We start from the raw sequence: 8,522 nt of genomic DNA, 5'->3' as shown, positions 1-8,522 counted from the left end.
AAGATAAAAAGTCAATTGAATGAGAAAATGTATTCAATTGGCCAGTTGAAAGTTAGATGCTTACCTATCATATTGGGTCTTGTTGAAACGAAAGTTAAATGCATCTCGTTGACTATCAGATCAAAGAGGATCTACACAGGTCATTATGTCACTATGTAAATATGCTTGATCATTAATTCATGCAACATAGCAACATGAAGACACATGTCTTGTGGGCCATCATCTCTCACCAAGCCCCATCAGAGTCTAGTCACAAGGTGCCAATGAGGCAAAACAGTCAGATGTCAGACAATAAAGTACTTCCACATGTATGCCACAAGGTATATAGTTGGAAGGTGGGCCCATGATGCAAAGGGAAATTAATGAGTTAACATCATGCATGTTCTCAACTGTCAGATCAAGATGGATCTGCATTAATCATTATCTTGCTATGTAGAGTTGCTCAACCATTATTTATAGCAACACAATGATAAGAGGGACCCACGAAGGAAGTTATAAAGTAAGTCATAATGTTTAAATTGTGATCGATAATTTGAGATTGATAGCTAGAATTTGAAAATGTAGTAACTATTGTAATATGAAATATATGCATTTGGCGCAAAACAACAAAGGATGAAGAATAAATGATTTTTAGAGGATTTTCTAAGACTACATGAAGATGAATAGTCATGGTATGCTTTCAAGAATATCATGGATTTAGAATCATCAATAGAAGAGATAACACGTGCTCATATCATGATATAAATTGGATATTTCCATTTTTTATTTTTTATTATATGACTGTTGCTTTGCCAGAATTTAGAAATGATAATAATAGACTATAAATGTAACCTTTTTTGATAATACAATGGTCAACAACTTGATGGTGAATGAGTCTATAATTCCATTTAATTTTTATTTATTGGTCATGTTTTGTTGCCCATTCTTAGATTAGTTATGCATAAAGAGTTGAAGGACAACTATATGTGAACCTATTATAATTGGGTGGATTCCATTTCATTTTGATGTTTGTAGTGAAAGTGATTCCATTTACTTTCCCCATATGTGATTCTGCTTCCTCTCTTGTTCATTTCATATCTTGTTAGATAGTTTTATTGAGAAATGAAAGATAAATGTACATGAATCTATTAGTTATTGGTTGGATTCCATTTCATTCAAGGCTGATAGTGAAAGCAATTCCATTTTCCCTCATGTGCTTAGCTCTTCATTCCTCTTTTGCATTTAGATGGTAAATCTACACTTAGAAGTAGGAGTAGATGTTAGAAGAACTTCAAGGTAGGTTGTGATATCCATTCCACTAGGTGTTATAAGTTGCCCAAATCTATTTCTGCCTGGGCTATTTGTAACTATGAACATCTTGGTTTATCCTTTTCTTCTCTCAAGTTAAGAGTATACTACATATCCCAATGATCTATTAAAACCACAATTCATTGCATATAAGGGAACTGTACCTTACAATTTAGAGGGTAGTGATATAACACATACACTGATCCATCTGTTGGTAACATCCTTTTGTTTCCTCACATTTTGGGCATCTAGAGTCAAGGTAAAGCCAAGTTAGGAAGAGGGACAAACTATTAGCCAACACAACAATAAGTGAATAAGTTTGTATAGAGTTTTAGAGTATACCAGATGGTGAAAGAAGTGAATAAAAATATAGGGTTATATCAACCATTACCTATACTTGAGAAGCCGTGGGAAGATGTTAGCATGAATTTCATTCTTATTTTACTAAGGACACAGTGGAGGCATGATTCAATATTTGTGGTGGTTGACAAATTTTTAAAAATGACACGTGTCATTCCTTGCAAGAAGACTAGCGATGTTGTTCATGTAGCAAAGTTAATTTTTAGAGAAGTGGTGAGACTACATGACCTTCCAAAGAGCATAGTTTCTAATCGAGATACCAAGTTTATTGGGTATTCTTGGCATACATTGTGGAAGAAATTAAAGAAATATTTAAAGTTTAGTTCATTACATCATCCACAAATTGATGGACAAATAGAAGTTGTAAATCAAAGTTTGGGGAATTCGCTGATATGTTTGAATAGGGATAAGCCAAAAGGTTGGGATCTAATCTTACCATAGGCAAAATTTTCATACAATAATTCTCTCAATAGGAGTACTAGTAAATTACCATTCTAGATTGTATAAGGGAGTCATCCTAGAAATAATTCTAAATTGAAGTAGTTGGATAAAGGAGAAATAAGTAGAAGATTATTTTGCACATTTGAAGAACATCCATGAGGAGGTGAGGAACCACATCATACAGATGAATATGCAATATAATGCTAAAGAAGATGTGAAAAGGAGGTATAAGGAATTTTATATTGAAGATGAAGTCATAGTTCATTTGAGGAAGGAGATATTTCTGGTGGGTACATATAATAAGTTGAAAATAAAGAAGTTTGGACCATGCAAGATAGTGAAAAGGAATGATTTTGAAAATGCCTATGAAGTAGAGTGGCCAGCTAAACTAGAAATATTTCACAAGTATTCAACATTTCAAATTTGATAGAATATTATGAGGGAGGTGATGGAGATGAAGTTGTAGAAGCACAATGGAGTATTCAGGAATTTATTTTAGGTACAAAAGAGATTAAGGAGAAATTAGATAGTCATGTGGGAAGAAGCACAAGGAATAGAAAATATGAAGAGTATCTAGTCAAATGGAAAGGGAGGTTAGTGGAGGATTCAACATAGCTAGCATGAGAGGAGGTTGATCATCGTGGTTTTCCTCTGACTACTTGAGAGGTGACAGTGTCACTTCTCAAATTACTTTGGGTGTCTGATACAAAAGCATCTTGGGTGTAAGGGTAATCTTGCATCACCCAAAAATATTTCTATTTCTAGTATTCCAATTTTTTGTTTTCAATAAGGGTTAGTCCTATGTAGAGTTGTTATTTGAGGGAGCTTGCTAATTTTAGCTAGTTGATATTATGTGCTCAAATTGTTCTAATCTCATATGTGGAGGTTCATCTTAGACATATCTACCTATCATATGTGTTTTATTATCATATCATATGTATTGGTGTAGTTATTGTAGATTTTTTGGTATGAATTTTGGCTTTACAAACTTCAAGTCCAATGATGAAGACCTAAATGGCTCCGAAACAAGGCAAAACCTCAACTAATGAACACTTGTGCAATCAATTGTTGTAGATCAGTAGCCAAGGATTTCGAAAAGGGGTCATTGGGTCAACGATTTGCTAGTTATGTTCTTAAGAAGTGGACCCATTTGAAAATGTAATTTGTCAATTGTCTTGAGTCATTCCTATGTAAGAAAGAGTAATGAAATGATATAATATGAGGTTGGTTGGCCTCAAGGGTTAGGGCTTAGTATCTACAACATTCTCGGGTGGTAAAAAGTACATATATATGGAAGACTCATAGGTTTTCTAAGGTAGTTCTAGGTCATAGTCGTAGCTCTATCTTGCAGTCTATTATAAGGAAGATGCCCATGTGGGTTTGCATGTTATAATTCTATAATTTTGCATTTGTGGTGGTAATAAGAAGCCCATATTTTGTCCTCTCAATTTTTGTTGTTTCTCTATTTATGTTGTGTGTTTTGGTATTAATGGGAGCACCCTTAATTAAAATGACCCTAAAAAGTCCTTTCTCTGGGTTCAGTACTTCAACTTCTCCTTCATGCTCAACATTTTCTTATTCTTCTCTTTCATCCGAGCACTTTAATCTCTTATGGTAAGAATCATACCTCTACGCATATATTCTAGCAATTCTTGTAATTGTCTCTAGAGAGCTCTAAAGCCATTAGGTTTCATACCTTAGACTTTTCCACCACGTTCTCTTTGTGAAAGTATTTTTCCACTTTTGTTGAAACCCTAGTGAAAACCACCACACAATCGGTGATCTGTCTGCACACTTAGTCCAAACTACAATCTAGGTACAAATTGCCTCATAGTTAGTAATTTTTTTGCATACTCAAGGACTCATGCTTTGATACCACTTGATGAAGGGTGCTCCCCTTAATACCACAAACACATAATAGAAATAGATAAACAACATAATTTTTGCAAGAACAAAAATGAGCTTGTTATTATCTCCACAAATATGGAATTATAGATTTCCAAAAATACAATGAAAAAAGCCACATAGGAACTTTGTTAATGATATTCTTGAAGATAGAGTCACAAACTACCACCCAAAGTGGCCCTATATAACCTACATGCCTTCCTTATATAGATAATTTTCCACCACCTAGGAAGGTTCTAGACATTTATCCCTAATCATTAAGGCTGATAGATCCCCAAGAAATTATTATATTTATATTTATTGCATAAGGTTGGCTAAAACTATATTTTTGTGAATCAGTTTCTGGATTAGATTTGATGGTAAAAATTGTCACACAATCTAATCCAGAAACTGATTCACAAAACTATGATGGATTGTGGAAATTTGATCACATTAATAAAACTATATTTTTAGGTTTCCCAACTTCTTGAGACCATAACTTTTAAACCATAGCTCTAATTTGCAACTATAAGTACTTTATGGTATTGTAGCTTCTAATCTACAATGCACCAATGACACTTAGTCATTAGTTGGGGATTGAATTCATTCCAAAGTTTCTAAGGCCTTCAAAATTAAGCTAAAATATTTTGTACCCAAAAACCTCAATAACTTATGTAATATCTATGGTATGGCAATACAACTCCACTAAAAGGCTGAAAAAACTAAGATGAACCCCCACCCAGGGAATTAAAACATTATGAGCTTGTATGACCTACTTACTAAAAATAGTAAGTTTCCACAAATAATAACCATGTAATGAAATAACCCTTATTCAAACAATAGAAACAAAAAAAAAAATTGGGTGATGTAACATAGTCATTACACCAAGCATGCTCTTGCATCAAAGAACCTAGACAAGCTCTTCAAGAACTTTAACATCCTAGATAATCATCACTTTGGGGTCTTCCTCTAGACTCTTCATGGTTCTTGATGTAGCAAAAATCTTCTTGTTTAGCCTAGACCTCATCCTCTTACCAAGACCCTCAACCATTTCCATATTTTTCTCCTTGTTGTCCAGATCAACATTGAGCTCAATCTTATTCAAGTTAACTTTTCCCTTAATGTTCATTTTGGAATTAACAAGTGGGAAGATTTACTTCTGGGGGGGGCATGAATCAAAAGTAACTAACTTTAACTTTTTAAAGAACCTTTCAACTAAAATAATCCACATGCATCTAATTCTTCTAATAAACATGAAAGTAAAGACATGCATGAAAGTAGATAACACAAGATTTGGTAACCTTGAAACCCTCCAAAACGAGAAGGCAAAACTAGGCTGGGGATGACACCCACAAACTATCACTACAACAATATATAACTATTTATGGTTACAAAGTTTGACCACTTCCAATGGTCTACCTTGTGAAAGGCCTATCCTATTAAAGACTTTTCACCCTATTAAAAGTAACCTGATTAAAGGATTTACAAACATCACTTGGAATGCTACCCTGTTAAAGGATTTACAATCATGTTAAGGATCTACAATGTGGTTGCTAAACCAATATAGTTGCTAAGCCAACCTATCAACATAGGATTTTCATTCTCACAATACAATGGTTAGAAAGTATAGAAGAATGTCTTGACCTAATGACTTGCAATCCTTAATTGCTGATAAAAGATCCTTGTTTTTCTTTGTCTGCTCTGATCCTTGCTTGATATAATATGTCACTCTTTGTAACTCTAATACTCTATTCTTGATCAACTGAATTCTGAAATGCTGCTCTATTCTTTCTAAGTCTTTAAACCTTTCTACACTTTTCTATAATTCACCCATACACTTCTCACACACACACATAGAATGGGGTATTGTCCTCCTTTTAAAGATTTTGAAGACTTAGGGTTAGGTATGAATCTATGATCAATATTTACTCTTCATTTTCCGCTCAATTCTTGTACTTTTCCTATTGGTTACATGTCTTTCCATTTTTCTTATTGGTTGCATGCTGATTACATAGGTAGTGCAAAAGATTCAATCTCATCTTCAAGATCTTTTGATATTCATCCTCAGTCAGCTCCAAAAATGGTTTACATCTAAGTTTGTGAGGGCACAAACTCATATGTTGATGCTATGTTATTCAACAATTACTAGTTGCTGATGCTCGACACATATAGGAATTCTATCTCACTCGGTTCCTATAGCAATTATGTTTCACTTGACATCTATAATTTGCTCGACATCTATAGTGACTCGACATCACTTATTGCTCAACACTTGAACTTCACTCGGCACCTAAAGTTTTCTCGACACCTGTAGTTTTCTCGGCACCTAAAGTTCACTCACAACCTATTCAATTCTTTGGCTTGGCACACACTATAGCTCATCTTTTGTATTATACTCAACATCATCTTGAGAATTTTGTTAAGTGTATTGACACTCAATTGTCAAAACCAATATGAGACTAACAATCTCCCCCTTTGACATGAGTGGCAAAAACACTTAACTAATCATTATGAATCTAATCTATATGAGTATACTACACATTTTTTTTGGCATATGTACAAGACTTTCAAAAACTTGTTCAAAATTTTGCATACCTCAAAATCTTGTAACTCTAATGGGGAGACAACCCAAGCACATAATGGACACAACAGGAAAGGGAAATTTTATTAACTGTAAAAATAAGCTAGTACATTTAGTATAGAGAAAATAGACTGCATAACATGCCCTATGGGCTTACAATAGAATAAATCTGGAGATAATTTCTCCTTTCAGTACCTCCTCTCAAACTCCACTCCGAACTGCCTTTTACAATGCCAGAAATCTCCTTAAATAGACCCCAGAGGGTTAAGGACTAGGAATACATTCTAGAAAGTGCTAGCAGGCATCCACTAACCAAATAGAAGGCTCCAAAAGCTATGTTAGAAGTTGACACAAATCTAGAAGAATCCATAAACGGTAACTAAACTTTCGGGAGGCATAACTTTTGAACCGTAGCTCTGATTGACGAATTGTTTACATTTTCGAAAAGCTCTCAAAGCACTCTATAGCCCTATGGATGAGCTTTGCTCGTCCCCCATTTTTTGACCCTTTTTGAGGTCATTTAATGCCCCTAACTTGACTTTGAAGAATTCTTAGGCGGTCTCCAAAACTCAAAAAATTGCAATAACTTTCAAACTGTGGGGCCTTTTGACCTGATTCTTTTTCTGGAATGCTCTAAATTACAATTACATTCATCTGGCCAATTTACACCTTCTAGTTTACCAAAATGATGGCCTAATTACATACTCCTATTTTTTTGGGATTTACTAGCACACTGATAGTGGAACTATGAGAGTTGGAACCTTTATTTGACCCAAATGGGTATCCAGAAATGAAAACACATGAAACAGAAACTAAGTCTAAGTACATTTTTTTGGGTGACACAGGATTTCCCTTATACCTCTAGATGCTCGTGCATCAAACTCCCCCTAAGATGATGTGCCAATTTTGTAACCAAAATTCGAGTGCTAAATTTATCTCATGCTGATTCCATAATCTACCTTATCATTCCTTTGTCTTAGTTTCTGTGTACCCTATTTTTGGTCTGTTTGTACTCATCTTCTATTTCTACTAATACTCTTTCACACATATTCACGTCTTCTTGCAATTTTTACATCATTTTGGTTGTGTCTCCTTATTTCTCCTCAAAATTGAATATCTCCCCCTTTGGATATTCTTTATTTCCTCCATCAAAAAATGTAGTATCTCCTTCATTCTTATTATATGCACAATGTTTATATCTCCCCCTTTTTATTTACATAATGCATATCTCCCCCTTTATTATCTCTCCCCCTTTTATGAGACTTATGTCAAAGGGTCCTAAGGATGAATATAATATTTAGCCAAAAATGTTTTATTTACCTCCACGATCATTTTTAGAGAAGCATCCCAATTATTCAATGCTATTTCTAGTGATTTGTGTTGCATGGTTGTATCTACTACAAGATGTACAAGGCCTTCTAGTGTAGAAAGATTGGGGTCTTTCTTCAAAATTTTTTTGCATAGGCTTGTTCCTTATGTAAGACTTCTAGATGTGGAGTAATGGAGGATTGAATCTACATTAATTTGGCTTTAATATTGGCCTCTTCTGTTGTCCATACAGCTAACTCCTTCTATGTGTGAAGCATTGTTGCAAAATTCTTCTCACTCTAAGTTGGATCTTTGGGTAGCTATGTGCTAGAAATCTTAAGATTTCATTCCAAGCTTAGTATCCTTTGGCTAGATTCTTGTGTGAAGTATGATGAGTCACACAATTTGGAGTACAATGAGAATACATTCCCAAGTACTGTTTTCACTTTTTCAACCTTCTTAGCCAATCCTACTTGTGAAAGTGCTATTTTACTAGATATCTTCTCATTGAATTTCATTTGAAACTTCTTTTCTGACCATTCTAATAACTTAACATTCGTATCAAGGTCTTCATTTTATACTTGGTCCACTATGTTGGACAATTGCTCCATGATGGGCTAGGTTTGATTATGTAATTGCAAGCTGAATGCATGAAGGAATA

This window comes from Cupressus sempervirens, chromosome 3 (assembly GCF_028749045.1).
Source record: "Cupressus sempervirens isolate cs-2001-9-10 chromosome 3, ASM2874904v1, whole genome shotgun sequence".
NCBI classification, from domain to species: Eukaryota; Viridiplantae; Streptophyta; class Pinopsida; order Cupressales; family Cupressaceae; genus Cupressus; species Cupressus sempervirens.
The sequence above is the reverse complement of the archived record's forward strand: the minus strand, read 5'-3'. Positions refer to the sequence as shown.